Source organism: Hemiscyllium ocellatum, chromosome 16, assembly GCF_020745735.1.
Source record: "Hemiscyllium ocellatum isolate sHemOce1 chromosome 16, sHemOce1.pat.X.cur, whole genome shotgun sequence".
Classification (NCBI taxonomy): domain Eukaryota; kingdom Metazoa; phylum Chordata; class Chondrichthyes; order Orectolobiformes; family Hemiscylliidae; genus Hemiscyllium; species Hemiscyllium ocellatum.
In genome coordinates this window covers 65,867,036-65,883,613 of record NC_083416.1, presented here as the reverse complement: position 1 = coordinate 65,883,613, position 16,578 = coordinate 65,867,036, and positions in this window count along the sequence as shown.

The window sequence follows — 16,578 nt, the reverse complement described above, 5'->3', positions numbered from 1 at the left end:
TCCTGGGCACTGAGGATCTGGTACCCAAGAAGAATAGACAAAGAGAAGTCCTCTTTCCAGAGAATGATATGGAAGAGGTCACCACATTAATCAATGAGGTACCTTACTGTTCACCATGATCTTTCTCTGGCTTCACTTTCTCCTCCTCTTTCTCTCTTACCTCTTGCTCCTGAATCTCTCATGATGACTTGTCCCTTCCCAAAGCTTCCTCCTCCTCAAGGATCACAACTCTCTTGGGGGCCTATTTTCCCTGGGGTGAGGGAGTCCAGAACTAGAGGGCATAGATTTAGGGCAAGGAGAGAACAATTTAAAAGGGACCTAAGGAGCAATGTTTTCACATGTATGGAATGTGCTGCAAGTGGAAATGGTGGTGTTTGATACAATTATAACATTTAAAAGGCATCTGGATGGGTACATGGAGAGGAGGGATTTAGAACATAGAATAATACAGCACAATACAGGCCCTTTGGTTCTTAATGCTGTGCCGATGTTAATCCTACTCTAAGATCAAGCATTTTACTATCATCCATGTACCTATCCAAGAGCCGCTTAAATGTCCCTAATGTATCTGATTCTAATATCACTGCTGGCAGTGCATTCCATGCACCCCTCTCTGTAAATAACCAACCTCTGACATCTCCCCTAAACCTTCCTCCAATCACCTTAAAATTATGCCCCCTTGTGATAGACATTTCTGCCCTGGGTAAAAATCTCTGACTATTCACTCTATCTGTGCCTCTCGCTATCTTGTGCACCTCTATCAAGTCACCTCTCACCCTTCTTTGCTACCATTTAAAAAAGCCTTAGCTCCCTCAACCTTTTTTCACTAGACATGCCTTCCAGTCCAGGCAGCATCCTAGTAAATCTCCTCTGCACCTTCTCTAAAGCTTCCACATCCTTCCATGATGTGACTAGAAATGAACACAATATTCCATGTGTGGTCTAACCAGGGCTCAATAGAGCTGCAGCATAATGTCACAGCTATTAAACTTAATCCCTCTGCTCATGAAAGACAACATACCATTCACCTTCTGACCAACCCTGTCAACTTGGGTGGCAACTTCAAGAGATCTATGGACAAAGATCTCAAGATCCCTCTGATCCTCCACACTGCCAAGAATCCTGCCTTTAGTCCTATATTCTGCATTCAAATTCAACCTTTCAAAATGAATCACTTAAATCTTTTCCAGGTTGAACTCCATCTGCCAATTATCAGCCCAGTTCTACATCCTGTCAATGTTCCATTGCAACTTAGCCTTCTACACTATACACTACTCCACCAACCTTAGTATCGTTGGTAAACTTACGAATCCACCCTTCCAATTCCTCATGCAAGTCATTTATGAAATCACAAAGTGCAGAGGTTCCAGATAAGATCCCTGCTGAACATCACTGGTCACAAAGGTCCAGGCTGAATACTTTCCATCTACCACCACCCTCTGTCTTCTATGAGCCAGCCAATTCTGTATCCAGACAGTCAGATTTCCCTGTATCCCATGCCACCTTACTTTCTGAATGAGCCGTGGGGTACCATGATAAGGTACCATGGGGAATCTTATCAAACACCTTGCTAAAATCCATGTGCACCATACCCACTGTTCTACTTTCACCAACGTGTTTTGTCACATCCTCAACAAATTCAATAATGCTTATGAGGCATGACCTTCCCCTCACAAAGCCATTCTGACTATCTCTAATCAAACCATGATTTTCCAAGTAAGTATAAATCCTGACTTCAGAACCCTCTCCAATAATTTGCCCACCACAGACATAAGATGACTGGTTTGCAATTCCCCTATTCCCTTCCTTGAACAAGGGAATAATATTTGCCAGGAGAAAGTGAGGACTGCAGATGGTGGCGATCAGAGTCAAAAAGTGTGGTGCTGGAAAAGTACAGCCGGTCAGGCAGCATCCGAGGAGCAGGAGAGTCGATGTTTCGAGCATAAGCTCTTCATCAGGAATCATTAACCATCTGGCACTACTTCAGTGGACAGTGAGGACTCAAAGACTTTGGGTATATCCTGTTTGACCCAGGGATTTATCTATCTTATGTTTCTCAAAATTTTCAGCACGTCCTCCTGCTTAACGTCAACCTGTTTGAGCATATTAGCCTGTTTCACAGTGTCATCACAAACAGCAAGGTCTTTCTTAATAATGAACATTGAATCAAAGCATTCATTAAGGACCTCCTCCCCACCTCCTTTGACTCCAGGCACAAGTTCCCTCCACTATCCCTGACCGGCTCTACCCTCACTCTGGCCATCCTCTTGTTCCTCACAGAAGTGTAGAATGCCTTAAGGTTTTCCGTAATCCTACCTGCTAAAGCGTTTTCATGCTCCCTTTCTAGCTCTCCTAAGTCCAATTTTCAGTTCCTTCCTGACTACTTGTAGCCCCATTGAACCCTGTCTGATCCTTGCCTCCTCAACTTTAATTAAACTTTCTTCTTCCTTTTGGTCAAAGGTTCCACATCCCTTGTCACCCAAGATTCCTTCATCCTACCATCCCATCCCTTCCTTGCCTCAGTAGGACAAACCTATCCAACATTATCAACAAGTGCTCCCTAAACAACCTCCACATTTCTGTTGTGCATTTTTCTGAGAACAGGTTAGCACTACTGCCTCACAGTGCAAGAGACCCGGGTTCAATTCCCGCGTCAGGCGACTGACTGTGTGGAGTTTGCACGTTCTCCCCGTGTCTGTGTGGGTTTCCTCCGGGTGCTCCGGTTTCCTCCCAAAGATGTGTGGGTCAGGTGAATTGGCCATGCTAAATTGCCCGTAGTGTTAGGTAAGAGGTAAATGTAGGGGTATGGGTGGGTTACTCTTCGGCGGGTCGGTGTGGACTTGTTGGGCCGAAGGGCTTGTTTCCACACTGTAAGTAATCTAATCTAATCTAATTTGTTCCCAATATCTATATACTGTGTCAAGTTCAGTATATACCACAGGGCAAGAGTTATAGCTGGGGGAAAGGCAATTATGATGCAATTAGGCAAGATTTAGGATACATAACATGGGGAAGGAAACTTCAGGGGATGGGCACAATTGAAATGTGGAGCTTGTTCAACAAACATCTACTGCGTGTCCTGAATAATTATGTACCTGTCAGGCAGGGAGGAAGTGGTCGAGTGAGGGGAACCATGGTTTACTAAAGAAGTTGAATGTCTTGTCAAGAAGAAGGAGCCTTATGTAAAGATGAGATGCAAAGGCTCAGTTAGGGTGCTTGAAGGTTACAAGTTAGCCAGGAAAGACCTAAAGAGAGAGCTTAGAAGAGCCAGGACGGGACATGAGAAGTCTTTAGCTCATAGGATCAAGGAAAACACTAAAGCTTTCTGTAGGTCTGTCAGGAATGACTAGAATAAGATTAGGGCCAGTCAAGGACAGCACTGGGAAGTTAGGTATTGAGTCTGAGGAGATTGGAGAAGGGCTAAATGAATATTTTTCATCAGTATTCACACAGGAAAAATATAACATTGTTGAGGAGAATAGTGAGATACACTCGATGGGATTGAGGTTCCTAAGGCGGAGTTGTTAGCAGTTCCTGAAAGTGTGAAAATAGGTAAGTTCTCTGGGCCAGATGGGATTTATCCAAGGATACACTGCAAAGCTAGGCTGATGGTTGATGGAAAATGTTCACCCTGGAGTTCAGTTACAAGTGGAGTGCCACAAGGATCTGTTTTGGGGCCACTGCTGTCGGTCATTTTCAAAAATGACCTGAACGAGAGCATAGAAGGATGGGTTAGTAAATTTGCAGATGACACTAAGGTCAGTAAAGTTTTAGACAGTGTGGAAGGATGTTTCAGGTTACAGAGGGACATAGATGAGCTGCAGAGCTGGGCTGAGAGGTGGCAAATGCAGTTTAATGCAGAAAAGTGTGAGGTGATTCACTTTGGAAGGAGTATGAGGTCATGTTGCAGCTGTACAAAACTTTCCTTGGGGTGGCACGGTGGCTCAGTGGTTAGCACTGCTGCCTCACAGCACGAGGGACCCAGGTTCAATTCCCGCCTCGGGCAACTGTCTGTGTGGAGTTTGCACATTCTCCCCATGTCTGTGTGGGTTTCCTCCGGGTGCTCCGGTTTCCTCCCACAGCCACAAAGATATGCAGGTTAGGTGAATTGGCCATGCTAAATTTCCCATAGTGTTACGTGAAGGGGTAAATGTAGGGGAATGGGTCTAGGTGAGTTGCTCTTCAGAGGGTTGGTGTGGACTTGTTGGGCTGAAGGGCCTGTTTCCCCACTGTAAGTAATCTGATCTAAAAGAAAACTTCTGGTGCAGTCACACTGGGAGTATTACGTACAGGAAAAAGTGAGGACTGCAGATGCTGGAGATCAGAGTTGAGGGTGTGGTGCTGAAAAAGCACAACAGGTCAGGCAGCATCTAAGGAACAGGAGAATCAACATTTCGGGCATAAGCTCTTCATCAGGATTGAGACTTGTGAGCCAAGGGGAGAGAGAAATAAATGAGAGGGCTGGGTCTGGGAGCAAGGTAGCTGAGAGTGTGATAGGTAGTTGAAGGTATTGTTAATGATGATAGGTCAGAGAGGAGGGTGGAGTGGATAGGTGTGCAGTAAGATGGACAAGTAGGACAGTTCATGAGGGTGGTGCTGAGTTGGAAGATTGGATTTGAGATAAGGTTGGGGGAGGGGAAATGAGGAAACTGGTGAAATCCACATTAATCCCATGTGGTTGGAGGGTCCCAATTTCTGGTCACCACATTATAGGAAAGATGTGGAAGTGTTGGAAATGGTGCAGAGGAGATTTACCAAGATGTTGCCTGATATGGAGGGAAGTTGTTATAAAGAAAGGCTGAAGGACATGAGGCTGTATTTGTTAGAGAGAAGAAGACTGAGAAGTGTTTTAATAGAAACATGCAAGAAGATCAGAGAGAGTGGACAGCAAGAGCTTTTTTCCTCTGATGGTGATCGCTAGCACAAGGGGATGTAGCTTTAAATTGATGAGCGATAGGTATAGGGCTGATGTCAGAGGTAGGTTCATTAATCAGTAACAGTAGGAGGCTCGCCAGGTTTACGAGCATTTAAATGGACATTGGATAAACATACGGATGATATGAAATAGTGTAGGTGAGATGGGCTTCAGTTCGGTTTCACAGTTTGGCACAACATCGAGGGCTGAAGGGCCTGTACTGCACTTTAATGTTCTGTGTTCTATGTTAATTTAGGCACCCCAGTTCCTGCCTCATAGCATTGTAATTCCCCCTCCCCAATTAAATACTTTACCATACCATTTAGAAGTATATGGGTCATGTGCTGGTACATGGGACGAGATTAATTTAGAATATCTAGTTGATATGGGCGAGTTAGACCGAAGGGTCTGTTTCCATGCTGTACAGCTCTATGACTCTGTGAACTCCAGCTGCCACTATCCTCATGTTGGATTTAATTCTAAAAGGCCTTACCCTCTGCTCTGATACCCATGCATTCCTCGTAGGTGGTTGAACCCTTCCATTGGCAAAGTTCTCAGTGCTGACTTTATTCCTGAACTGTGGTGTGTTCCCATCACTTTAATGTGAAAGGGATAAGCCTCTTTATCTACACAAAGGATGATCATTAACCTCTTGAAACCTCACTTGCTTTTGTTATGGACCAGGCCAAACCCCTCAAAATGTTTCAAGAAGGTAGCCCAGTCCCTAACTTTGCTTGTTGTTTTAAGCAGGTATATAGTGTCAACATTCCAGGAGAGATGATGCTGGTCAATTCACTTAGTTTTAAACAAAACAAAATTTATTTATAAAATTTCTAAGTGAAACACATCAAAAGAGAACAGAATACCAAATAACATAACCTATCTGAAAACCCAACAAATTATCCCAACTTAATGATACTGTTCCCCACACTTGCAACAATCCCTACAAACACTCCTTGGCGCAAAATGTAAAATTAAACACAGGTTCTTACAGGATACAAGTCAGAGAGAGAGTACCAAGCTGGACCTGCTTCTTTGGGTCCAGCAGCTTTTTCCACACAATTGCTAAAAAACAATCCAAACAATGTAAAGCTGAGTGGGAGAAATAGCCATTCCCCTTTCATTGGACAAGTGTTATTTTTTAAATGTTGAAAGCATTCTGTCTGAGGCAATATCTGTTGGCTGTAATCAATTTGCCTTCAAACCCTTCAATGCAAAGACTTTTCAGAGTCTGTGTCTTTTACAACCTTTCTGAAGAAAAGAGCCAAGGACAGCATAACCTTGCTAAAAGAGCAGCTTTGTCACACTTACATGGTGAACCAACCATAGTTCACATTTGCCTTTGGCTGGCCTGATTCATATAGCAACTGGCCACCATCTAACATCTGCCATCCCCCACCCTCTTTGGGAGATTTGGGCAGACTCGTAACTACTTTCCTGCACACATCTGAGAACTTGGGGTTTTGGACACCCACCAAGTCCCTTCTTTCATGGATATTGGAGATCCTGAAATTGAATACGACAGCAATCTGGTCCTCACCATCCCATAAATAGATCAATTAATATTTTAAATTGTGCAGCACCTCCTAATCTCAGTAGAACATTCCCAGGTTTTTGTAATATTTACTGTCTCTGGCCAAGCTACAGTGTTTGCTGTATGCAACGTGGTGATGATAAAACGATGCATATTTTCAGAGCTGGATTATTATAAAGCTTCATGTCACCAGCCCTGACAACATTTTTCTTCCTTTCAGCTGTGTTCCACAATATTAGACAACTGCTCTGAAATTAGTAGCCTTACCTTTGTGCTTTCAGGCTGCTGATAGATGTTGTAGACTGTTGTCAGATAAATAATAACTAAGTTCAATTTACCTTCCTCACTAAAATACATTCATTGTCCTTCCATAGCGATTTTTTTGTATTGTCTTTTCCTTCTCTGTGGTAGGAAATTGGCATAAAATGTCTTGTCACAAAAATGCATCTAATGAGTTGAATATCGACAGTGTATGGAATGTCGGCTCCAAGCTTAGACTTTCATATTTTTGGAATGAATCACACATCATCGACGAGTTGATTTTGATGAATGTGGTCATTATTCTCTATCCAGATTTGAGTAAGTTCTGGCTTCCATTTCTTCTTTAGGATGACATGCACAGAGATGGGAAGTCTATCAACTTTGCAAATACAACTTTCAAAAACTGGATGTCCACATTCCCTACTCCTCCAGCCCTCACCTCTCCCTCCTGCCCCTCACCAATTCCCACATTTACTGTGCTCCATCCATGTTACTCTATACCCCTCAACTCGTCCCATGGTCTTTCATACCCCCATGCCCACTTCGTGCCTACTTCCAGTCATCATCTTTCCCCCTTCATCAGACCATGTTAACTTACCTCATATCCACAAATACCCAAGCACATTGGAGAAAAAAAATATCTTTTACTTAACATTCTTTGTTGCAGACTATGCTCTATTTCGCAAGAACACTCAAATTCACATTCTGACAGGTCCTGACTGCTTTGACACAGCTTCCAAGGTCTTGACATTCCTTACTTCTTCTTAACACTTCTTGCCAGCTCTTGACACATTGACAGCTCTTAACACATTGACAATTCTGGACAGTTCTTGGCACCATTTTGACAGGTTGACATTTCACGACAGGTTGACACTTCTTGACAGGTCTTGACAAGTTGAACTGTTCCAAAGGATTTATGCAATGACTGCTCACTATGCTCTCTATTGTTATCAAACACAAAGGGCACCTGAACCCCCCCAGAATCACTGATTCCCACCTTCATGGCATCCTGTGACCAAACACACAGTGGTATTTCAGCTCTCCAAAGGAAGACCCTGGCTGTCCAAAACAAAATGTGCATAGATAACTGTCCTGTTCTTATATCCATATTCCGGGTTCCAGATATGGAATGTCAAACCAATTTGAGTGGAGGCAGCTGATCATTTAAATGGCCAGCTGACTCTGGGAGCTGTGTACCTGTGAATTATAGCCCACCTTGTGAAAGGTAGAACAAAATAAGGTAGGATTTTGGATGTTTTCCACCTTTTTCACCATGATGGAGTGGCCCTGCTGTGGTGTAAATCTGAGCTGCTGGATTCAAGTTTTCCACTGAAATATGAGTTTAAATTTTTGTTGATCTTGTCTTTGTTTTGTCCTTTTTATGGACTGCAACTGCATTCATTAGTAACTGCAGCTTCATTAGTAACTGCATTCATCAAGCTACATTCAGCAGATGTCAAAAGTGTGATACTGGAAAAGCACAGCAGGTCAGGAATTCCTGATGAAGGGCTTATGCCGGAAATGTCAATTCTCCCGCTCTTCAGATGCTGCCTCACCTGCTGCATTTTTCCAGCACCATACTCTCAACTCTGATCTCCAGCATCCGCAGTCCTCACTTTCTCTACAGTCAGCAGATGATATGTGCTTCATTCCTGAAAAAGGAAAATCTGAGCTTGTTGCCTGTCTTCCATACACTGTCAACACTCAATGCATTAGATGCAATTAGATACAAAAGACATGACCCAGCATCACTAGTATCCATACATACATACAAGGAAGAACGCCATTTTCACTGGGACAACACACACATCCTAGGGCGGGCAAACAAAGACACGAACGAGAATTCTGAGAGACATGGCATTCTAACCAGAACTCCATCAATAAACACATCGACTTAGATCCCATCTACCTTTCCTTGAAAAAAAACAAAAATTACATTATCCACATTAAGAAACCAAGACCTTTCAACAGAGTGGTGGGACATACCACCAGCGCTTCACCAAAGACTCTCACTGATAATGTTACCTCATCATGGTGATGAAACATCTGAAAAAAAACCTTCCAGCTCAGTGAGCAAACCTGCGTATTTAGCATTAGATATATTTCTGTGACAAGACAATTTATGCCAATTTCCTATTAATGAGAAGGAAAAGACAAAGGAAAATGCTTTGTAGATCAATAGAGTACTCTTGTGAGGAAAAGATGTTTGAAAGAAACTGCTTGCTATAGATGTAAGTAAATAGTTGATGAATTTGATTGGATTCGAGTATCCTTTAAAGTCTCTGGCAATCATTTGTTCTAACACTGCCTCCTCAATCATTATTTGTGTATGAGGTTATTGATGCTTAATTTTCCACTGGTTGACCATTGGGTTTTTCCAAAGTAACACAACATATTATCATGAATTTTGTGTATTTTGAGAATTTTAATTTAGAAAAGCTAAGATTTCTAGTAGAGATGAATATATTGCAACAGTAGTAGACTTGCCAACTTTAAGGACATTGAAAGGGTCATTGGATAAACATATGGATAAAAACGCAGTAGCATAGGTTAGATGGGCTTCAGATTGGTTCCACAGGTTGGCGCAATATCGAGGTCCGAAGCTCCTGTACTGTGCTGTAATGTTCTATGTTCTATATCGCTTGGCTCCAAGTGCGGAGACAAGTGTCTCAGTCACTAAACTATTAATAAGATGTTGTTAAATATGATATTTAGCCAGTCTGCCAGTGTCACAAAATGCACAGGAATTTCTTTGTTCTATAAAGTTTTCTGTCAATGGCGTGCTTGTGTTTTTGTGTTAAACAAGGAATCCTTGAGATTATTTCTGCACTCAAGCTATAACCCATTAAAGGTCTCAACTAAAATAGGTCAACAAGCTATATTCTAATGTGACTATTGTTCATCTGCTTGTATAACCACAGTAATTCATATATTGCTGTCACTTTGAATCTTTCTGGGGCTCTTAACTATTGTCATTGGACCTTTGCCAAGATTTCTCAATTTGAAACAAAGTTAACTGAATCACCTTTGTATAATTGAAGCAGCAGTATTAAGCTGTACAAAAGTGAATATCCTGAGAAGAATTCCATGCAGACGCAAATAAGCATGTACCACGTTACACTGTATGCAGGTTGTGAACAGTACAGAGCCAGTCAATAGCTCTGTACCATATCCTTGCATTGCTCAAAGTGTAGAACTTTTTGGATCATGGGTTTTCCTCCCCTGCCACTCAACAAGAATCACAAACCCCCAGTCATGGCAGCTCTGCAGCCATTTAAAGATCCATTGAATGTTTATTGATTGGAGACGAACCTCTGCACCTCTGGAAGCTTCATCTGGAAGCTCCACCTCAGAGAGATGCTGGCTAGTTTGGTATATTCAACACTGCCTGTAAGTCTTGTGCTCCAGGCAGGGTCTCCTTTTCCTTTGAGCCCGAAATCTTCCTCTTCCGATATTCTAGTGCCTTTCATGTGCTCCACCTCAGAGAAGTGCTGGTCAATTTGGTATCTTTATAAAACCCAGCGCTGGGAGCAGTTTCCAGATTTGAAAAGTAAAGTACTCTTCTAACAAAGGCAGTGGGTTCCCCATTGGCAGGTTTGCAGCTGAAAGGCCTTACAAAATTCTTCAGGTGGCCTTCCAGCTGTCCCCCTACTCCTGCCCCCAATGTTTGCAGTAATAGATGAGCCTTCTCTGCTGTTGTACAATGAAACACAATCACAGCTCATTATGATAGGTATGTTGTCACCACATTTGTATTTTCTTGATAGGGATCAAAAAGGCCTAATTAATCAAATGTGGTGGAGGAAAAGCACATGGTAGTCAAAAGAAAAGAGAGTCTAGTCTCAAATAAGATATAATTCTTTAGCAAAATTGCAACTTACAATTTACATTGATTTGATAGATATTATTATTCATAATACAAGGTAGACTTTGATATTATGTCTTCCTCCTTTGAGGTTCAAGCTGTCATTGTGCCTGTGTCCAAATGCGATCACCATTTTTAGTGGTACGAAATGTCACAGATATCTGGAAATAATTATATTGACATTTCCCCCATTTCCCCATGTCTCAGAATCCACAAATTCGAGCAGTATGGATGATTCACCATTCTAACAGAACACATCATCTTCAAATTTGGAAGATTCATAATTCTCTAGATTTATAGTTTGTTGACTTTGATTCTGTTCTTGATAGTGTGAGGTCTATACGTCCACTTAAAATGGAGGACCTTTAATCTCATGACATTCCTTCACTGAGGATGTCCTTAGTGTTGATAAAGGCAATTTCTTCATTTTAAGATCAGGAAGACATTTAGTCTCATACATCACCTTTGTGAAGAATGGCTGCCCAGCTGAAGCAGACAGTTCCTTTTTTTTCATGGATCTATGGATCAAGCACATTCTTCTTGACAGTGCCCTGAATCTTTGGACATTGAGTGGTGTCCTCCATGAAATTGTATGCACCACATTCTTGATCTGCGTCAGTGGATTTTTATTTTCAACCTGATGACAAATCCATTGAAGTATGCAGATTTTTTAATCAACTTTTTGAATAAGTTGGACACTTTCAATCACCCAGAGTAATTGCATTGCGGATTAAAAAAAGAACAACGCGCTTACTTGTTTACATACTACTTAAGGATTGGTTCTTGCTTGGCATTATCTTTGTTATTCTTCTTGGGAAGATACAGGAATAAAATGATATGCTTAAACTTGCATGTTTTCAGCATCTGACATCAACCTCTAGCCTGTTATCACTGTTCCCCAAGCTGCATTGCAATCTGAAATACATCAGTTGAAGATTCAGCACTGAACACAAATAGGACATACTGCTAATTTGCTCTCTCATCAATTGCATTTCTTCACAAACATTGAAAACAGCACAAAGTGTAAAAATTAGCAATGTTGGTAGGAGTGGAAAGCATTTCTTCCAATGCTGTATGGTCACAGGTTTCCATTTTATTGACTGTATAAAGCAAATCTCTTACACCAACATGACGTCTCAATGGGTTCTGTCTTCTGTTGGGGCCTATGAGTCTAGGAAATCCTTTGATATATTTTACTAGTTGTCACTTGACCAGTTCTTCAGTAACTGATATTGGTTCGGCTTTAGTTTCCTGACAGGCTGTTCTTTGACCAGTGAGTTCAGTTGTGGTAAATTGTTGGAGGTGATTATAAAAGATAGGAATTATGGACATTTAGAGAGGTAAAATATGATTAAGGATTGTCAGCATAGTTTTGTGCAAGGAAAAACATATCTCACAAACACTTTTATACAATCCATAAACTTGATTGAGCTTTTGATGAAGTTACCAAAAGGATTGATGAGGGCAGAACAGTAGTTGTTGTTTACTTGGACTTTCGTAAAACTTTTGATAAGGTTCCGCATGGTAGAATAATTGGTAAGGTTAGGTCACATGGGATTCAGAGTAAGCTTGCCAATTGAATACATAACTGACTTATCGGCAGGAGACAGAGGGTGGTGGTGGAGGGTTGCTCTTCAGACTGGAGTCCTGTCACCAGTGGTGTTCCACAGGGATCAGTTCTAGGGCCCTTTTGCTTGTCATTTATATAAATGACTTTGATGAGAATGTAGAAGGTGTGGTTTATAAGTTTGTAGATAACACCAAAGTTGCTGGCATTGTAGACAGTGAAGAAGGTTATCTCAGGCTACAAAGGGATCTTGATCAAATGTGTCAATGAGTTGAAAAATGGCAGATGGAGTTCAGTCTGGATAAATGTGAGTTATTGCATTTTGGTACAGTAACAGGGGTAGGGCTTTTACAATTAGCGGTAGGGCCCAAGGTACAGTTGTAAAACAGAAGGACCTAGGGGTTCACATACATTATTCTTTGAGGTTTGCATCACATATAGACAAGGGTGGTTAGGTGGTTAAAGAGGTGTTATGCATACTTGCCTTCATTGCTCAGTCCTTTGAATATAAGGTTTGGGAAGTCATATTGAGATCATACAGGGCATTGGTGAGGCCTCTTTTGGAATACTGTGTCTAGTCTGATCACTCTGTTAGAGGAAGGGTATTATTAAACTGGAGTGGGTTCAGAAGAGATTTACAAGGATGTTGCCAGGTATGGAAGATTTCATTTATAAAGAAAGGCTGGGACTTTTTTCACTGGCATGTAGGAGGTTAAGAGGACACCTTACATAATTTTATAAAATAATAGACAGAGTTAGTGGTAGTTGCCTTTTCCCTGGGATTGTGGATTTCAAGACAAAGAGGCACATTTTTCAGGTGCAAGGAGAGAGATTTAAAAAAGACATGAGGGGCAACATTTTACACCGCGGGTGGTTCTAGTGTGGAATGAACTTCCTGAGGAAGTGATGGACATGGGTTCAATTAGAATGTTTAAAAGACATATAGATAAGTACATGAATAAGAAAGGTTTGGAGGAGTATGGGCCAGGAATAGGTGGAATTGTTTCAACATGGAATGGTTGGACCGAAGGGTCTGTTTTTGTGCATTATGGCTGTATAAGTTCCTGTTCCTTGAATAGTAATTCCTTTATTTTAAATAATTTGACTCCCCCTGCCATTTGAAGCAACTTCAGATGAAAACAAACATACATGCTCAAGAGTGGGAATTCTTAATGTTAAAGTACAGATATTTTCTCTATAATCTGATAACCCTTTTGTTGTAGTGCTCTTTGTAACATACATTTAATTTTAAGTATTATAGCACCCAGACCATTTAGTTGCACTATTGTAGAATGTAGATTGTGTTTGTTCAACCGTGGAATGATAATAAAGTGACATTCATCCCTATTTCATGTTCAAAATTTAATTGCCTATTAACAAAAACATACCTGCGCTAAAAGAGCCAAGTCTGGTTATTTGATTCTCCTTGGAGTTCTCCTTTGTTTTCTGTTCTGTGATAGCTTGTTCTGCTTTATGAACTTAGTTACATGAGTAGCTGTTTCTCTTATGCCTTGGCAAGCTGTAACTTTATCAGCTGTTCTTATGAGATGAATCCTTGATGCCAGGTCTTACTCTCTTGAGATTCAAAGTTATTTTCCCATCTGAGTCCATTTGACATCATCATGTTGGTCATGCTCAATATACTCCTTCGTATTAAATCCTACAGGCCATTAAGCGGCACCCACTGTCTCTGAACCCCTCCTTCCTGCTTCAATGGTGGTAAGCAGCAGCAAGACCATGCTAGGAATTTTATAGCCGACCTACCTGTGGACCTATTGCAGGGGTTTATAACATCTTGTCCATGGTGCCCAAAGCTTCTTTTAGCATTTGGATCAAGAGATTTTTTTTGCATAGAATTACTCTGTCCTGTCTCCTGCAAAAAAAAACTTCAGTAATTCCTGATAAATGTATATTTCTTCCTTTGCAGAACTCCTGAGCCAAGCCCACACCTTGATTTTATATCGATATAAATTACTTTTATAACACATCACTCACATTATTGAATGTCTTTGCAATTAGATTGATTGATTGTTGCCTTCTGAAAGTGATTTGTACCTGTGGCATTACATTATGGTATTGCAGTTCAGTATTTATAGCTTGCCTATTACTGGTGGCAGCAGATTCTAAAATTAGTGCATCTCCTGTGAGTCTTGATAATTTTCATTAATATGGCAGTAAACAAGCCATATAATGGCTGACATTCTCACATCTGTGGATGCAAGCAACACATAAGATTTGCATGTAACTATTTCCTCTGTAAGTATTCCAATCTTATATTCTGGTATCCGATATTTGAGAACGGATATTTCATGCTTATTGAACAGTGTGGCACAGTGTGCAGTCCAAAGATGGGCAGCTTAGGTGGATTGGCCATGATAAAAACCCCATGTGGGGTAATAGGGACGAAAGAGATTAGGAGTGGGTGTGGGTGTGGATAGGTTGCTTCTTGGAGGGTCAGTGCAGACTCAATGGGCCAAATGGCATCTTTATGCTCTGTCAGGACTCTATGATCTCAGCCTGTCAGCCAGATGTTCATGTTCAAAGCTGACCTGAGGATTAGATGACCAAGGGAAGTATATTTAGAGCACAGTCAAACAGATTGATTGTTAACTAGCATTCCCTTCCAACACGCAACAGGAGCCACCAGGAGTGGAAGATATGCAGTGATCAGATAAGGAGGGATGAAATAGTTCCCCAATTTTTAACAAATCACCTCATTGCAACAATTTTTAAAAAAATTATTTTGGTATGCGACTAAACCTCACTCTGATAAAAAAAATTGTCTTATTCACCAGACTCAAATAAGGAGTCAATCACAAGGTTTTCCTGGGTGATAGAAAGAACAATTTGATGATTTGCTAACGTCAAATAACACAATATTAAACATACGCACAAACACAGGAATAAAGTTTAAATATGGGCAGTGCCCAGTATGAAAGTAAGGATAAAGAATATACAGTTTAAAATTTTTGTGTCCTTGAAGTATTTAAGTTTTAGCTTGAGAGCACAGTTGTTTCATTGTTTTTTAGTATACTCAACAGCAATGAACATTGCAGATATCTTTGAGTTCTCAGTGAATAAATGTTTCTACAACTCATTTTACTTCATAGTTAAGTCCTTCACTAGAAACTGAGGGAATAAAAAAGAGACAGAAAAAGCAAGTTTTCTCCAGTTCCTGTTACAAATCCATCTTTCTCTCTCCTGTTCTGCCAAAGCAGTTACTTGAAATACATTTCATTCTTGTCTTCTCAAGTCTAGCCTCATGGATTCCTGAGTTGGGTAATTTACATATGACCCTTTCATCTCCAGTATCTGCAACTTCTCTGTTAAGGTGTAAATCAAAAAGTTGATAATGATCTGAGTTTCACTGCCTTTTGAAAATGCTAATTTCAGCTCAGACCATCTTTTTTTAATCTCACATTGGTTTCATGAACCTAAATATTTCTCTGGTCAGCCAATTGCTGTGGTCATTTTAAGTCATTGTTTTTCCTTTGAAGAATAAATTTGATTTATTAAGGTTGCAAGTATTAAAACCAGATGAAGGATGTTAAAAATTGATAGTCCATATTTTACCATTATCATGACAAGATGAAAAGCAAATTGCATTCTTCATCATTACTATCCCCTATGCCAGATACATGTAAAATCTCTCTCTGTCTTTCTCTCATACACACACGTGCTCACACAAGCACACACGCGTGTGCGCGCACACACACACACAGAAAAGGTAATATAAAAAAGCGAAACAGTGTTAGTATTTCAGGTTTATGTACCTTTCATCTTAAAACTAGGAAAAAAATTAAGGATGTGACCAGATTTAAGCAAGGACTGGATGGGACAAGGACAAAGGAAGATATGATAGGATGAAAGAGAATAGAGGTTGAATGACAGAGGGCCAAGGAAAGGGGAAAAAAAAATCAGAATAAACACGACAAGCAAAATCAAGAAAAAGAAACAAAATAAGCAAAGGAAACAAAATTAATACAAAATTTATCATCTGAGTTGTCAATCTTGATGTTGAGTCAAGAATGCTGTCAAGGGCCTGATTGAAAGATGATTTAAACTTCCAGCATCCACAGTACTGTGCTTGTCAGCTGGCCGGTGCTATTGTGGTATAATTTGCCCATGGGCAGAGTCGTAATTTTATGTCAGTCACCTAGAGGTTGACATCATTATGGGATCTGTTCAACGTTGAGCCAAGTCATGGTTACAAACATTGTAGAGTTGTCATGTAGCTCAGTCATATAGTGATTTGGCAGTGTTATCATTTCATAATCAATGATGGAGTGCTTTCACAAGGTCCGTTAAACAGTGATGTGGCAGTGCTTTAGTGGGGGTCAGTAAAACAGTGATGAGGCAGTGTTACCAGAGGTCAGAGGTCAGTGCTTATGTGCCTTTGTGAAACTTTCCTGAGGAAATTACTAGTTGTCAACCAA